The sequence below is a fragment of the Orcinus orca genome, chromosome 2, assembly GCF_937001465.1.
Source record: "Orcinus orca chromosome 2, mOrcOrc1.1, whole genome shotgun sequence".
In the NCBI taxonomy this organism is placed as follows: domain Eukaryota; kingdom Metazoa; phylum Chordata; class Mammalia; order Artiodactyla; family Delphinidae; genus Orcinus; species Orcinus orca.
This window is the reverse complement of record NC_064560.1, coordinates 200,474,616-200,491,415: the sequence shown is the minus strand read 5'-3', so window position 1 is coordinate 200,491,415 and position 16,800 is coordinate 200,474,616. Positions and strand designations below refer to the sequence as shown.

Genomic DNA, 16,800 nt, shown 5'->3' with positions numbered 1-16,800 from the left:
CCCTTGCTTGAGGTCAGCAGAAGCCCCAACCCCTGGGGAGTGGGACTCAGATTTCCAGTTCAGATGCTGAGAGTGGATGGGGGATGAATCAGTGTCAGGACCCTGCAGCCCCCTCCCCACCAGGGCCCTCCCTCTGCCCTCCAGACGCTGCAGGCAAGGGCCCGCCCCACGCAGGCTGAGAAATGCCCCCTCCCAGCTCCTCCTGCCCTCTCAGCAGCCCCCCATCGGTGCACCCCAGGGAGTGCAGGGGGGTCCGGGTCGCTCGCCCTCCTTGCCAGGGGTTGATCCCTCCCCCCCGCCCCCGGGCGCACAGATTCCCCCCCCCAACCCCCGCGCACAGCCCTAACTGACTGCGGCAAAACAAACATTTGCCTTAGTGACGCACGCTGAGTTAGACCCTCGGCGTTGTTTTAATTAAGCCTCGTGATGGATGAATCTCAGTAAAGCAGCTGTTTGGAGGATTCAGGTACATAAATAAAAATAACACTAGGAAGGGCACCAGGCTCAAAGAGCTGCCACGCACTAGAGCCCCAGCAAGGGCCCCGCTGTGGACATGGCCCCTGCCCAGGGGGTCTGAGGAGAGCAGGAAATGCCCCCCAGGACAGCTCACCCCGAGGGGCCCGGGGAGGCCCCGTGCAGAGCCAGCTGTGGCTCACCCCTGCCGGGTCCAAGTCCAAGGGGCCCCTTCAGCCCTGCCAGGCTTTTGAACCGCAGCCAGACTGGACTGGTGGACGGCCGAACACCAAGGGCATCGTAAGAACCCGGGAGGGGGACACAGGACACATTTGTAGAAGTGGCGGCGAGAGGCCCGTGACAGCAGAGGATGGTTTCAGCAGCTCCCGAGTTTGAGGCTTGGCGGAGACTGGCCGGCGCCCAAAAAGACTTCCACGGTGGGCACGGGCAGGGGAGCAGAAGCCCTCACCCTGGGCTCCCAGGCGGCCCCTTCCCACCGACCTGGGAATCCTCCCGGACGGGCAGAGGTGCGCCGAGGGGCTGGGGCCCTGGGTGTGCAGAGGCCAGAGGAGGCCCTGACAGCGGTGGGGGAGGAGCTCATCACTTGCCCATTTGTTCACCGAAGGGCCCCGGTCAAGGTGGGGGCCGGCCTGGGCCCTGGAGGGGCTCTCGGGACAGGGGTACCGTGAGGAGGAAGGGGGCCACCCAGCGAGTGAGTCCTACGTGGGCAGGCACCTCGGGCCCCGGGGGAGGCCCAGAGGGACTGTCCAGGACGGGGCAAGCCAGCTGGGTCTCCAGGGACAAGGCCGCATGGGTGGGTTGGACTCTGGGGGCTCAGGGGCTGGGAGGACAGGAAACAGCAGGAAAGGCAGCCACCCCGGCTGCCCAGGACCCGGGGCACCGAGTGTCCCAGTTCAGGGCAGTGGGACCAGGCGCTGCTACCCCCCAGCCCCAGGGCTCTCCCCACCACAGCCCCCACGTAACCTCCTCCTCTGAAACCTGCCGAGAGCCCTCCTCTGCCCCACGGCCCATGAGCACAGGGTCCCCGGGGGCCTGTCTGTCTTTTCCGGGCAGCAGGGGTTGTGGTCATGAGGACGTGGGGCTTCAGGCCAAGGAGGGCTGGGTCACACTGACCTTGGCAGGAGCCACCCGGCAGCCTGGAGGAAGGAGTCCTTCGGGTCAGGGCTGGTAAGGCGGCCGACATGGACAAGAGGCAGAGCCAGGAAGTCCAGAGCCTGGAGATGCCTGGGAAGCCCCCAGGAGGGGAGGAAGGGGGTGAGAGGGGCACGGAGTCCTGGTGGGTTAATGTTAACATGACAGGCCTCGGTTTCCTTCCAGGCCGAAACAGACTTGTCAGTTGAGGGGAGGACGCAGGAGCCACGGAAGGGAGACCCTCAGGGAGGCGTGGGCAGCCAGGTCCCTGTGGGCAGAGGGCCTGCCTGCTGGGTGTGTGACATTAGGCGGGTGTCGCTGTCCTGCCAAGGCAGGGTGGTGACCCCTCCAGAGACAGGCAGTAGGGGGTGCCCTAGGGAGGCAGCTGGGTGGGGGGACCCAGGAGGCCACGGCCTGAGCCCATCCCACTGCTAACTCTCTGACATAGGCTGAGCACCCAGACGCGTCCCCTCGTCAACTTGCCAACAGAGCCTGCTTGTGCAGGGGGAGACTGTGCCCGGCCTGGACGTGACTTGGGATTGGTCTAAGCCAATCAGAGCTGTCTATTCCCTTTGCGATCAACTGGCCCAGAGTAGCCATGTGCCCTTGGTTGGACCAGCCTAGGAAGTACACTGAGTGGCTTCTGGAAGAGATTTTCCTTTTTGATGAAAGACAGGACCACATAAGGAGAAGCCACCCCTCCCACCCCAACTTTCATCTCTTCCTGCTTTAGATGCTGTCAAGTGAAGATGTGATGCCTGGAGCTATGGCAACCAGTTTATGTCCATGAGGCGACAAGCCAAAGGACAAATAGCCAACATTCAAGGATGGTTGAGGGAAAGGAGAGGAGCCTATGTCCTTGAGGACATCATTGCCTCTTTCTCAGCGCCAGTGATGCCCGTCTCCATACTTCTTGTTTCAGGAGTGTCTTAGTTTCCTGTTGATGCTGTATAAAAATTACCACTAATTGGTTGGCTTAAAGCAGTCGAAATGTATTCCCTCAGAAGTCTGGAATCAGCAGTTGAAATGGGTTTCATTCGGCTGAAACCAAGGTGTTGGCAGGGCTGTGCCTCCTCTGGAGGCCCTTGGGGAGAATCCCTTCCTTGCCTTCTCCAGCGTCCGGCGGCTGCCTTCATTCCCTGGCTTGTTCGTGGCTGCATCACTCCAACTTCTCCTCTATGGTCACATCTCCTTCTCTCTTCCATCCTCTTGTCATATCTCCTCCGCCTCCTTCTCGTAAGGAGACGTGTGATTACATTTACGGCTCCCCTGAGTCATCCAGGAGAACCTCCCCGTCTCAAGATCCTTGACTTACTCCCATCTGCAAAGTCCCTTTTTCCAGGTAAGATGGCATTCACAGGTTCCGAGAATAAAGACCTGGACGTCTTCGGGAAGCGTCTGCAGCAGCGTGCCACCGTGAGACAGTGAACTGCCCTGCTGAGTCCTCTGTTTGAAACAGAGCAGGACCCTGTGGTCCTTCCCCCACCCCCTGCCCCCCAGGTCCTCCACCTGCCTTTTGTCTGTGGAAAAACTTTAGACAAAGAATAAGTTTAATCAGCGAAGTGAGAAAATGCAGAAGCAAAGGAAAACAGACAGACAGGACAGAATAATAATAGTTCAGAGCAGAGTCAAGGACTTTTAGTTCCTCCTCAAGGGCTGGAGATACTGTTCTGAGCCACGTCCTGTGAGCTGTTTTGTAGATGCCGAAACCGCCACCAGCAAGAAGTTAACTGCATGGTGGTCAGCCTCTAGCCATGACACAAGCTGCCACAATTTCGACAGCTGGTCTCAAAGAAATGGCAACAAACCAGCCCTGGACCTGAAGACTAACTGCACTTAAACAATCAAGATGACGCTGGTCAGACCACCGATGACCGATTTCAAGGTGACTGTCAGAGCTGACTGTGCTGTTCTGCATGTAGCCCCCTCCCTCCCCTTATACACCCCTGAAACTCCCCTTTAAAAGCTCTCGCCCGGGGCTTCCCTGGTGGCGCAGTGGGTGAGAGTCCGCCTGCCGATGCAGGGGACGCGGGTTCGTGCCCCGGTCCAGGAAGATCCCACATGCCGCGGAGCGGCTGGGCCCGTGAGCCATGGCCGCTGAGCCTGTGCATCCGGAGCCTGTGCTCCGCAACGGGAGAGGCCACAACAGTGAGAGGCCTGCGTACCGCAAAAAAAAAACAACCTCTTGCCCACTGATCTTCAGGGGGGACTTGGCCTTTGGATACAAGTCCTCCCTCCCCTCCAGTTGCCGGCCTCCGGAATAAAGCAAATTTTCCTTTCAACCAGCTTTGCCTCTCGAGGATTGGCTTTAGATCGGCGAGCAGCCGGACCCCACTTTGGGTAACATGTTGGTCTGGCTTTCTGTTCCTGGTAGTTGCCACCACAGTCCTTCTGCAGAAAGGAGAGAATAGGACGTCTGTCACTGGACGTGTGGGGAGCAAGTAAAAGAAAAGACAGGAGAGGGTTTTGGCAAACAGAACATCCTGGGAAGCGAGGGTGCGTGGATTCTCAGGTAACTGACAGCTGCGAGGTGAGACTCCTGGCAGGCACTGGGAGGGCAGATGGCCCGGCCTGGGGGCCGTGTCCCTGGACTCGGCCTCTGTGGTCCTTGCCCCCCAACCCGCCAAAGCCTCCACCTGCGTCCGGGGTGGAGAAGCCCTTCCTCGTGCAGCCCCTGGAGGTGGCCCTTCTCCCGCAGCATCGCCCACCCGGGGCGAGCCCAGGGGCCCCGCCACAAGCTCCACGCACTCCATCTGTGGCTTCACCACCAGCATCCCCTGTTCAGCTGAGAGCAACCTCACTCCACCCATCAACTCCTGCCCATTAACTGTGCAAATAACGCTTTGCAAAATTGTGCAGAAGTTACAGGAAGTAGTTTGGTGTTAAATCTGACTCTGCGGGTATTTCTTCCCAAAGAGAACTAAGTGTCTCTTCCCTTGATGAGCTCACATCTTGCGTTCAGAAAATGTTAGCTATTTGTATCGTAAGCCACTTAACTGGGGTCTCGCTTAAATTCCTTGTGATGTGCAAACTTGGAGAGCCTCCAGCCTGGCGCGCGGCCGCGCGGCCGTGAGGATTGATGCGTGTCCATTAGAGGACGTTTCCCAGGGCCTGTCAGCCCGTTCCTCATAATATCCGATAGCAGATCATTACTGAAATGGGAGGTCGTCCTCCCCAAGCCTTAAGCATTGTGGCTGCTGTCCATAACTGCAGTAAGCTGACGGATGGCTGGTCCCGCGGGGCCTCGGGACGAGGGGAGAGGCAGAGAAGCCCCCGACTCCTCATGCCCCCGGCCCCCAGCCCGCCTTCCCTTCCCAGGATAGCTGTCCCTGTGGTCTTTGTCTCCTGTCAGTGAGCAGTGCACACAGAAGCTGCGTGTCTCCTGGGGCCGCCGTAACCCATGACCACAACCTAGGGAACGTGAAACAGCAGAAAGTTATTCCTTCACAGTTCAGGAGGCAGGAGACCAAACTCCAGGTGTCAGCAGGGCCATGCTCCCTCCAGAGGTTATAGGAGAGGAGCCTTCCTGCCTCTGCCAGCCTCTTCTGTGGCTTCTGGCTGCATCCCTGCCATCTCTGCCTCAATCTTTCCATGGCCCCCTCCTCCGTGTACGTCTCTTACAAGCACACTTGTTGTTGGATTTAGCGTCTCGATGATCCTGGCCTTAATTACCTCTGCAAAGATCCTTTCTCCAAATAAGTTCACATTCATGGGTTCTGGGATTGGGTTACATGGACAGAGGTGTCTGGGGGCCACCTTTCTCCTCACTACAGGAGAGGTACAGTGAATGTTTGATGAGTGAATAAATGAATGAATGGTGACCAGCTGATCACCCCCTGGCCCTGGATCTCTATGGCTCCAAGATTAAAGAAGAGAAGAAAAAAATCTCGTCCCATCGCCCACGGGAGATGGGAACACTGAGGGTCCTTGAAGGGAAGTGACTTACCCAAGGTCACTCTGCAAATTGAGGTGGGGGCAGGATTGGGGCAGGGTTCTGTCCACTTCGTGCAGTAGTGGAGTCCAGCCCAGGCCTCATCCTTCGACGCTGAGGAAGGACCACAGGGAGGAAGGGGACACGTGGGGAGGGCGTGGGGGGAGGGAGGGAGGGAGGGAGGGAGGAAGGAAGGTCCACTGTGGTGACAGTGACGCATCCCACTGGGTTCCCAGAGAGAAGTCCCTGCCTCTCCCACCTCAGCCCGGCCTCCTGTTTCCTCAGGATGAGGCCAAGCAGAGGCTGGACAAAGCACTGTCCCTCTGTGAGGACAAGTCCACCTGTGCCTGGAGGAGATGGTGCCAGGCAGGGACACGGGAAGAACCCCGTCTCCACCAGCCCCCTCGTCACCTGAGCCCTGCACCCACCTCCCTGCACCATCTCAGGGGCCCCTGGTGCACCCTTCTCCCCCAGCCCAGCGGACACCTTGACTGCAGCCGCGAGAGACCCTGACCCAGAGGCACCTGGTTAAGCTGCACCTGGATTCCTGACCCCAGAGCCTGTGAGATGGTAAATCTGCATTGTTTCTAGCTGCTCAATTTGGGGCTGTTGGGTACTCAGCAGCTGACGGTAGTGCGGGCTGCAGGCTGTATCTATCTCAGGCAGGCGGCCCAGGGACCCCAGAGCCCACCGAGGGCTCTGGGGAACCTGAGGGCGAGGGGGGCCTCAGCCTCTGGGTGGCAGCCCTGCGTGGGACCACGTGCCGGGTGTGGGCGGCAGGTGGGACCGAGGCCCTGCTCTTGCAGCATCTGTGTCCCCGCAGGGCAGGGAGACTGGCGGGGCCGGTGCTGTGTCACTGAGTGTGGGCACAGGCCTCCGCAGACACTGGTGGCAGGTCTCCACGGGGGCCGCCCAGAGCAGGGGCCGCCCACCACGGCCATCGCCCGGGCCCTCACTGGGAGCCCAGCGCGGGCTCTCCCCACTCTGGCCAATGGTCACGCTCTCCATGGTCACGGGGCTCCCCCGACTCTGCCCGAGCCATGAGCCCAGCGTCGCCTCTCCGCACACAGAACCCCCCCGTTACACGTCTGTCTCTTGCTGCGAAACTGCCGCCCCTCACCTTCCCAGGTCAGAGCCGGGCGCTGGCGCATTTCAGACCGTGAGCTCCTGCTGCCAATCAGACGCGCGGCGGGGCCCTGGGGGAGGGGAAGCAGAGCTTCCCCCCTCATCCCTCTCAGCTACCAGACCCCACCCCCTCCAGGCAGGTGCCCGGAGCCCGGGAGGGCGTTTGCAGGCCATCACCACGGAAACCAAGAGCGCTGCCTTTCTCCACAGGCAGCCTGGAACAGGCCCTGGGACCGCCTCCCAGCCGGCAGGGCGATGGGCAGAGGCCCCCGGCCACTCGACCCACACCTCAGTCACCAGAGCAGCTGGGTCACGGGCCTCCCTCGGGGCTGCCTCCAGGAGAGCAGAGCCCCGCTCATTAGGGGTGAAATCCTGGGCACAGGCCACGAAGACCCCTCAGCGAGGCGGGGGCTGCGGGTGGTGGAGGATGCGCTGAGCTGATCAGCCGTGTAATCGCATCATGACCGCGCTGACGGCGGTGCTTGTCGCGTTAGCCAGCCCAGAGCACGCAGATCCCCGCTCAGCCGCCCTGAGCTGCCCCGGAACAGCGCCAGCGTCTGATTCTCTTGGTGCGTGGGCAGACGTGGGGGGGTGCCTGGCACCCAGGACGGAGGTGCAGAGGGGGAGCAAAGGGGTGTGGGGTCCCCAGTGGCCTGATGGGGCTGGAAGGGCCTGGACGGACAAGGCAGCCCAACCCCTAGTTCCAGACGAGGACACCAGGCCCGGTGCAGGGAGGGCGGTGGGCGTGCCCACGTCCCTGAACAGTCAGGGCGGGGCCCCGCCCCCCCGTTGCCTGGCCCAGCGACCCCGAGGGGGAGGCCTTCCTGAAGCGGATGCAGCCTGCAGCCTTGTGAAGCCGAGTAACTGGCACCAGCACCACCCAGCACCGCCCAGCACCCCACAGTGCCCTGCAGGTTCCCTGAAACCCAATCTCAGCCGCAGACCCTCAGTGGGGAACAGGTGACAAGGCCAGTCAGCCGCTGCTGCTGCCGTGTCGGGGGGTGACAGGGACAGACTCGCCAGGCTCTGACCGCCTGCCCACCGGCCCGAGGCGAGCCCAGCGCAACGTGAGGCGGGCAGGGATGCGGTGGAGACACCCCGTCCTGCGCGTCTGCTCTGCCCCACCTGCCACTCGGCGTCTGCAAGGCCAACAGGGGCTGCAAGGGTCCAGCTCTCAAACACCCAGCCAGGCACAAAGCCCTCCGGATCCTGGACTTGGCCCACCAGGGGCTCAGAACCTGCCCGCAGGGCATGGTGCCCGTCTGACCTCGGCCCGTGCAGAGGTGAGTGCTGACCGGCGGTGGGAGGGGGCCCTGCGTGGCGCCTGCCCTGGGGGTGACCAGGGAGGTGGGGGACTGCCCAGCTGGACCAAGCTGTGCTGTTTCTCTGAGGCATCAGGCAGACAGGCTGCCCTGTGACCTTTGTCCTGCCCCTCCAGTCTCTCAGTTCTGAGTCTCGAGGTTCCAGGGCTTGGGACTCGGGTCCAAGGTAGGTCACCTCCTCAAACAGGTTCGGTGTTCCTGGGCCTGGCCCTTTAGGGCCAGGTGTACGTGAGCCCTTCCCGAGGGGCCAGAGCTGCATGGTGGGCCTGGGGCTCTCCCGGCACCCGCGCCCCTGGGCCTGTCCTGACCCCTGTGTGATGCTGACTTACCCAGGCCTGGCCTATGGGCCCAGAGACTCTGGGCTGTGTGGACCCACAAGTCGTCCCCAAACCCCCAGGGTCACATCACCATGGGATTGGCTTTCCAGAGGACCGTGTGGGCTCGTCTTGCGCACACACACACTCGAACATACACACTCTCGCATGGACACACACGCGCACACACTCTGCAAGTGGAAAGCAGAGGAGGTGGAAGCCGGCCCCTGTGCTCTGCGTCTGTCCCTTGGCCACTGGCTAGGCTGACAGGCAGCCAGGGGCCATGTGGGATGTCACTCGGCCACAGCCATCCTTCCTGCTCGGAGGGGAGCTTCAGAGGGAGAGGTGGCGTCCGGGGAGGCCCACAGCATCCACGCGTTCAGAAAAGGGCACGACTTTCAAGGGCGGGCCACAAGCAACCTCCCGGACCCGCAAAGGACGAGGGGCTGCGGCAGTGGGCAGTGCTGGGCCAGCAGGCTCCAGTCCCTATCGGGGTTATAGGAGAGCTTGAAACTTTTGGAATAAAAGAAACCAGCCTTTCGTTTACCATTGCCCCCAAGTCCTCCTCCAATAGGGTTCCAACACCGGCTTCCAGAAGAGAGGGGCCATCTGACACCCCCTCACGCTCCAGGCCCCCTGCCCTCCTGCACCCCAGGCCAAGAGCCTGGACAAGCCTGAGCTTGGCATTCTGGGCACTCCCTGCCCTGATGTCCGGAGAACCGCAGTTCTCTAGACTCTCGTGCCAAGATAGGAAGCAGGGGCCCCAGGGTAAGTCACAGCAGGTGCAAGGGTGGCAGGCAGAGGACAAGGGGCAGTGGAGCTGCTGGGGGGACACTGCCCAGCAGGGGCTGGGTCTTGAGGTCCCCCCGGTGTCACAGTGTGAGAGCCTCACACAAGCTGCCTTCTTCCGGAAGGAAGCAGCCAGCCACGGAAAGGGGCTCAGGAGGTGCTCCCGGCCTGGCCCCATCGGCCCTCGGGTGGGAGACTGCGGCCGAGCTTGGACACTCCGGGAAGTGGGTGCCGGGCCCCTCCCCTGCCCTCCGCACCCGCCCTCTCCCCGGGTCACGCCTGCCTGTGTTTCCATCGCGTCTCGGGTTACAAATGAGGGATACTGAGTGGCCCATGCATTCTGCTGTGATCCGCTGCTTCCAGGTCCCGCCGTTTTCACTGCCTTTGGACGAACAGGAGCGGCCAGGCTTTGTGCTGGGCTAAGAGGGGACATTTGCCAGGGAGCTTAATGAACGCTTTCGGGCCAGGAGCCAGTGCCCCTCCCACGCGTGTTCATCTCCTGAAGGTCCCCGCTCACCTTGAGTCCTTCTCTGAGAAGGCGCTTCCTGGGCATGGGCCCAGGAACCCCCCAGAATTTGTGCAGAGGGTCCCAGACGCGGGGAGATGGTGCGCTGCATCTCCCACCTGCCCCACCCCCTCGAGCCCCGCCGCCCAGGGCCGAGGCAGAGCCAGAGCCTGGCAGACTTTTGCTGAATAAATGTTGGACGAATGCATGCAGTGGGGCCTGAGCCCAAGGGGGAGAAAAGCAAGGTCCCCATGGGAATCTGTCGTGGCCAGAGGGGCTGGTGGGTCACGGCCTCCAGCAGCAGAAGGGGGCGGGCGCAGTGGGAACCTGGAAGTCCTGACGATCATGCATGGAGAATCCTCTCCTTCTTGGGGGACTGGGCACCCCATCCCCCCTTGACAAGTCCTTGTCTTTCTCTCCCAGGGTTCACTCTGGATTCCATGGCCAGGGGCCACCAGCAGGGCTCAAGGACACAGGGGCATGGGCATCATCAGTGTGCAGGTGGGAGAAGCTGGACATCTAGGTAAAGGCATTCCACGGCTGGCGCAATGCCCCCACCCCACACTGCCACCACGGCCACCCCACCGTGACTCCGTGGGCACCCCCCCCCCCCGCCCCCGGTGTATGCAGGGCGCTGACCAGGGTGCTGACCTGGTGGGACCGGCTTTGCTGACCCACTGGCACTTGGACCTGCACCTTATCTTGACCAACTTGGTTTGGGGCAGGGCAGCCATCGCTCCCCATGGGGTGGTGGGTGGGAGATGCCACCCTGTTTCCCACCAGTTTCCAGCCAGCCTCTTCTCCTGGCCCTGGAGGACGGAGGTCCGACACAGGACCCCTGAAGAGGGAGGGAGGGGCTCCAGGAGTCCCCAGTCCTGAGGATGGTCTGGAAGTCCTGCTCCAGGATGTCTGCTCTGTTCCTGGTCCCCAAGCACGGCTGTGCCCAGAGATGGGACCACGAGTGGGGGGGAGGGGGGAGGGGGGAGGGGCGAGAATGAATAAAGAAAACAGAGCCGTTTTCCAATGTTCCGTTGATTTCCTTGTAAAGTTAGAGACATTGTAAAGGTCATTGCTCCTCCAGGCACCTTCCCTGTCCTTGTTCACGGGTATTTGAGTTCCTCAGGTAGGGTACCAGTGATGTATACTCTCTAGCTCTTTATTTTCCAGAGCTCCCCCGGCACGTGGAGGCTGTCTCAGTTGGGTCCTCAGCTCGTGTTCTGGTTTCCCAGCTGCCTTCCGGCCGCAAATCCCTCTGTCCCCATGAAGGTGCTCATATGCCCACCAAGAATGTGGCCTTGGGACCTTCAGGGCGCAGCGCAAGGTCACTGCTGCCATCTGTTTTATTACCACCTGCTATTCATCTCTCCAGTTTCACTGGCGTGCATTTTTTCATTTCTGGTTTCTTTCCCATGAAATGACGTGAAGATTCGTCGCGGTGGGTGTTGCTGCAGCTGGACCACTCTTCTGGCTGCCGTTTCCTGCACCATGATGCCACAAAGTTTGTATCCATTTTACCATCTATTGATGCTTGGTTTTCCCGAGTTGACATATTACACCTAATGCCCCATCCTTACACACGTCTTGTGGTGCACAGGTGTGTGCATTTCCCTGAGCTGTACTCCTGGGGTGTGGAATTTTTGAGTCTGAGCAAATGCACATCTCCAACTTACCCAGATATTGGCAAACGGTTCTCTCCATTGAGTGTGGCAACTCACACACCCAACTGCAGTGATGAGATGCTTGTGTTCTTACCTCCACTTTTATTGTCAGTCTTTTTCTCTTTATATCCATTCTGGTGCCTATGTAGTGATAGGTCTTTGGGGTTTTAATTAGCATTTTCATAATAAATGATTCTGATGAATACTTTTCCATACGTTTATTGGACATTTGGATGTCCTTTTTGGCGAAGTGTTTGAGTCTCTTGCCCTTTTTCTTGCCTTTTTTCTTATTGTTTGTAGGAGGCTGTTTTAAATTCTGGATACAAGCCCTTTATTTACTACGTGTTTCAAATATCCTTTCCCCTTCTGCGGCTTGCCTTTATCCTCTGTGAGTGATGTCTTCTGATGAACAGAGGTTCTTAATTTTAATATAGTCAAATACATCAATATTTTCCCTTAGGGTTAGTGATGATAAAATGTTTTCTATCCCAACAGCAGGAAGCTTTTCTTCTACACGAACTTCTAAAGACTTTATCATTCTGCCTTTTGCACGTAGATTTCCATCCGACCTGGAACAGACTTGAGTGTGTGGTGGGAGGTGGGGTTCAAGTTCGTCTGTATCCCCTTGGATATCTGATCATCCCAGCACACCACTAGTTCTCCGCTGCTCTTCAGTGCTACATTTTTCACAAGCCAAATATCTGTCTATGCACGGGTCTGTTTCATGGTTCTCTGTTTAAATCCGCTCATGTCTATTGTTTCGCCAATACCGTACTGGCTCAGTTTTAACGTCACGGCAAATGTCAAAATCGGTACTACGGTCCCTCTTCCTCCCCCTCCTTTTGTGTCCTGGTTATTCTTGGTCCTTTATATTGTAAAATAGATTGTAGAATTTCCTGGTCATGACACACACAGAGATGGGGGCTGGGGGTGGGGGGGGTGGAGGGAGCAGATCCATTGGGATTTTGGATGGTATTGCATAGAAATATTAGATCGATTTGGAGAAATTTTAAATTGTAAAAATATTGAATCTTAAAATCCACGACCATCATTTTCCTGGTCTTTTTCAAAATTAAATTTTAATCTAAATTTTTAAAGATTTCTCTCAATAATGTTTTATAGACTTTTGAATAGAAGTTTTACCCCCATTTTGTTAGGTTCATTCCTGGGTATTTAACACAATCGTCCATCCGTTTTTATCCTCGGGGGATTGGTTCCAGGACCGCCCCCACACCCCCACACACCCCCACCCACTCCTTCCTCCCGTGGATACCAGAATCCCCAGATGCTCAGGTGTCTTATACAAAATAACAAAGTGCAGTCAGCTCTCCGTATCCGAGGATTCCGCGTTTGCTGTTTCAATCAACAATTTTATCAGCAGTTAGCTGGATCCACGGACGCAGAACCCGCGGATAAGGAGGGCTGACTGTATTTCCTGATGTTCTACCAATAGTATCTTTGTTTTAAACTTTATTTTCTAATTGTCGACTGAAGCATTATAGAAACATAATTGAACTGTGTATCCTATTTTTTTTAATTCAACAACCTTGCTGAACTCCCTATTGATTCCAATAACTTAACTATAAGGTATGACATTTACTATGTTCTCAACAATTTTATCTACAAATAATGAAAGTTTTGCTTTGTCTCTTCCTATCCTTACACCCTTTCTGCTTCTTCTCTCACAGGTTTGTCCAGGAACTGGGTTGAGGAGGGCACCGTTCTCTGGTTTCTAATCGCAAAGAGAAAGACTCTCTGTCTCACCATTAAGTATTACGCTTTCGTATGTTTTACAAAAATATTCTTCATTGGACTTCCCTGGTGGCGCAGTGGTTGAGAGTCCGCCTGCCGATGCAGGGGACACGGGTTCGTCCCCCCGGTCCGGGAGGATCCCACGTGCCATGGAGCGGCTGGGCCCGTGAGCCATGGCCGCTGAGCCTGCGCGTCCGGAGCCTGTGCTCCGCAACGGGAGAGGCCACAACAGTGAGAGGCCCGCGTACCGGAAAAAAAAAAAATTCTTCCTTGTATTAAAGCGTTCTCTTTTACTTCAAGTTCACTAATGGATATTTTTATTATAAATTAGTGTTGAATTTTATCAAACATTTTCGGTACATCTTTTGAGATGATCATATAATTTTTCTCCTTTAATACCTTTTTTACGGGTAATTATACTGATAGATTTTTTTCTGTTTAACTTTGTGACCCTGAAATAAAGGCAACCTGCACATGACGGGTGACCTTCTGTAAAAGTTCAGTTGGCTGATGTTTTATTTAAAATCATCTGTATTAATACGTGGGGTTTTCCTTCCTTATACTTTCCTGTTTGGATCTGTGTATTAAGGGTACACTCGCCTGATAAAATAAGTTGGGAAGAGCTCCCTCTTTTACTGTCACCTGGAAGAGCTTGTATAAAATTGGTATTAGCTCTTCCTCAAATATTTAAGCAAAACTTGTGAGTGAGGGCTATCTAGTCCTGGAGTTTTCTTTGAGGGAAGGTTTTCAATTTCTTTTTTTTTTCTTAATTTTTATTTATTTTATTTATTTATTTTGGGCTGCGTTGGGTCTTCGTTGCTGCACACAGCCTTTCTCTAGGTGCAGCGAGTGGGGTCTGTTCTTCGTTGCGGTGCGCGGGCTTCTCATCGCGGTGGCTTCTCTTGTTGTGGAGCACGGGCTCTAGGCGCGTGGGTTTCAGTAGTTGTGGCACGTGGGCTCAGTAGTTGTGGCTCGCGGGCTCTAGAGCACAAGCTCTGTAGTTGTGGCACACAGGCTTAGTTGCTCCGCGGCATGTGAGATCTTCCCAGACCAGGGCTCGAACCCACGTCCCCTTCATTGGCAGGCGGATTCTTAACCACTGCGCCTCCAGAGCAGTCCCTAAATTCAATTTCTTTAGTAGTCATAGGTAAGGACTTTTCAGGTTTTCTCTTTCTAGCGTGCGAGTTTTAAGTGTATTTTTCTAGAAATTGTCCATTTTATCAAATGTTTCCAACACGTTGACATAAATTGGTTTATAACATCCCATTTTAATTTTTCCTCTTCCTAAACTTTTGTTATCTGCAAACGCTGTAGAGATGCTCCCTTTCTCACTCCAAATCTCAGCCTTTTATGTCTTCTCTCTTTTTTCTTGATCAGACCTACCAGAGATTTGTACGTTTCATAAATCCTTTCAAAGATCCCTTTTTTGGCATTATTGGGCCTTTTTGTATATTTATTTCTTATGTCACTAATCACTGCTCTTCTTTTTATTTCCCTCCTGTTTTTTCTAATTTCTTGAGCCGAAAGCTTACCTTCTGCTTTCTTCTTTGACTGATGGGTTCTTTTCTTAATTCCCAGGAACCTGGGTGATTTCCATGTTCGTTGCGCCGCAGTAGAGAACGTTCTTCGCGCGACTTCAGTGCCCTGGCCTTGCTTCTTGGCTCAGGTGACACCCCAACCCTCCCCGACATCGGCCTCCGAGGGTTCCTGTCACCTGCGGGCAGAAAGTCAGGGCAACAGTGTTTTGGGCGTGGATGTCCGTCAAGCCTAGGGTCCCTCTGGTTCCTACTGACTGGGGTCTCAGCCCCCAGATGACTCAGAAGAGGGCGCAGGTGCAAGCTGGAGGTGGAGGAAGGAAGGGGTGTCACCGTTCTGCTCTCTGGGCCTTGCCTGCATGAAAAGAGAGGGACCCTTTGTGAGGAATCAGTCACCACCAGGAACACGGACTCAGCCCCATTGCCAAGGGCACATGGAGTCCTGGCGGGGTGGCTCTGGCCCAGGACATCCAGCCACATCGATGTGGCTGCACGGCTGAGGCCACCACCCCGTCCCGGATATCCCGCTGCGTCCAGCGAGCTGGATGACCCTCGCTCTACTCCAGTGCGTGTCCTGGAAGTGCCCTCCCGAAGTCACCTGGTGGTCTGCTCGGTGGTCCCTCGGGCTGCGCAGACCCCATGGCGGTGCTGCCCCTGCAGAATCCCACTGAAGTCGTTGCCCCAGAACTTGTTCTCTGACAACACGTGGGAACGAGGACTCGACACCGGATCTCCCGGCTAGTCGCCTCCTCTGACAGCTGGGTGCCCCGAGGGGAAGGGATAGGTGGGTGCCAGAGGGAATTAGAGCCACAGTCAGGAGATCCCTCCTCCCCGGGCGCGTCACCCCCTCCTGGTCAGCTCCAGCCTCATGTAAATAGCAAGCTGACCCACCCATCCGTCTCCCCTGAGGCCGAGCCAATCGCAGGCGACCGAGTGCCCAGCTAGGACCCTTCAATCTCCCTCAACCGGGAGCAGCCCTGACATGTGCCTCCCTGCCCCCGGGGCCCCAAGCATTGACCCCAATAAGAAATTTCACTGCCCTCCCTTTTATGGCCCTGGGCTCTGCACCATGAAGTCTGGCTCTTATAAAACACCCGGCAGCGTCTCTGGAGGATGGGAACCCCCCTGTGAGAAGTAAGAGTGCAGACAGCCAGGGAACTGCAACCGCCCCGGAGAAGGGAGTGGGGCTTCTCCTGTGTGCAGGTGGGCTCCCCTGGGGGGTCCTCTGTGAATGGGGTCCCCTAGGGGTTCTCGTGTGCTCAGGTTCCCCTGGGGGCGGTGGGACTGGCACAGCCTCCAGGGCAAGGCAGGGGTGCAGGCTCTGGCCAGGATCTACCATGGTCCGAGGCTCCAGGGCATGACCCCTGACTCCCGGCCAGTATCCAGACCGATCAAAGAGAGCACAGGACACGCAGGCTCCCTTCTGGCTTGCCGTGTGTCTCTGGGGGCTCGGGCAAGTCACTAAGTGTCTCCAAGCCTGTCCCCGTACACAAAACAGGGACTGGGCCTGAGCACTGATGCCCACCCCGCCTTCCGTCCATGAGCACAGGATGTGGTCTGGAGGGCCGCACCCGTCTCTTTTGGGACGGTTCACTCTCAGAAGGATGTCTGCACAGCCCAGCTGTTGTGAGAGAGCCCAAGCCCTCCCAACACTCAGCCCTCGTCCCGGCTGGCATTGATTTGTCCTTGGCCAGTTCCTCCCAGGCTCCAGAAGACAAAGTGGGCCTACCAGAGCTTTCTTTAGAGCTCATGATTTGAGGCAAACTGGGGAGAGAAGGCAGGAATATACTGACAGTTTCCTTTCTTCGGCACACAACCATGTGAATCACGGAGGACTTCCTGGAGGAGGCTAAGCCTTGGCTGATGGCTTTGCTCCACGGGAGGACGTGCTGCTTCCAAAACTACAGCATCCTCTGCACACAGAGATGTCTGTCCCAGGTCTGCTGGCCCCCACATCCTTCCAAAGCAGCTCAGCCACTGCCCACTGGGCCCTGGTGAGCCCACCACAAGCTCAGGTCCTCGTTCAACCTCTGGTGAGGGCACAGGCTTTGCTCCTCCAAGAGCCTCTTCCCAGGGGGCTTCTGGCCCCAGGCCTGGTGGGGTCCCGGTGCTGACCCCGCCTGCTGACCCCGTGTGCCCTTGGTGGATGCCCAGACTGTCTGCTTCCCACGGTTCTGGGTAACGTGGAGGAGCTCCGCCCTGTGGGGTGGTGAGAACCGGTGCACGACCTGGTCCCGGGAGCTTGCTGCAGGCCAAGGGCCCCC

The 16,800-nt window shown here is 57.3% G+C and overlaps 2 long non-coding RNA genes across 2 annotated transcripts; one reads left to right on the top strand and one right to left on the bottom strand.

Moving 5' to 3' along the window:
- Nucleotides 1–428: 428 nt before the first annotated feature.
- On the bottom strand, nt 429–6,973 carry LOC125963530 (uncharacterized). The gene is made up of 4 exons (XR_007475584.1): nt 6,657–6,973; nt 5,552–5,650; nt 2,921–3,996; nt 429–2,835 (listed from the first exon to the last, which is right to left on the bottom strand). It is a non-coding gene; the product is annotated as an uncharacterized LOC125963530 (long non-coding RNA).
- On the top strand, nt 5,832–13,648 carry LOC125963529 (uncharacterized). Its single transcript, XR_007475583.1, has 3 exons — nt 5,832–6,106; nt 6,872–7,944; nt 10,015–13,648. It is a non-coding gene; the product is annotated as an uncharacterized LOC125963529 (long non-coding RNA).
- The last annotated feature ends 3,152 nt before the right edge of the window (nt 13,649–16,800 follow it).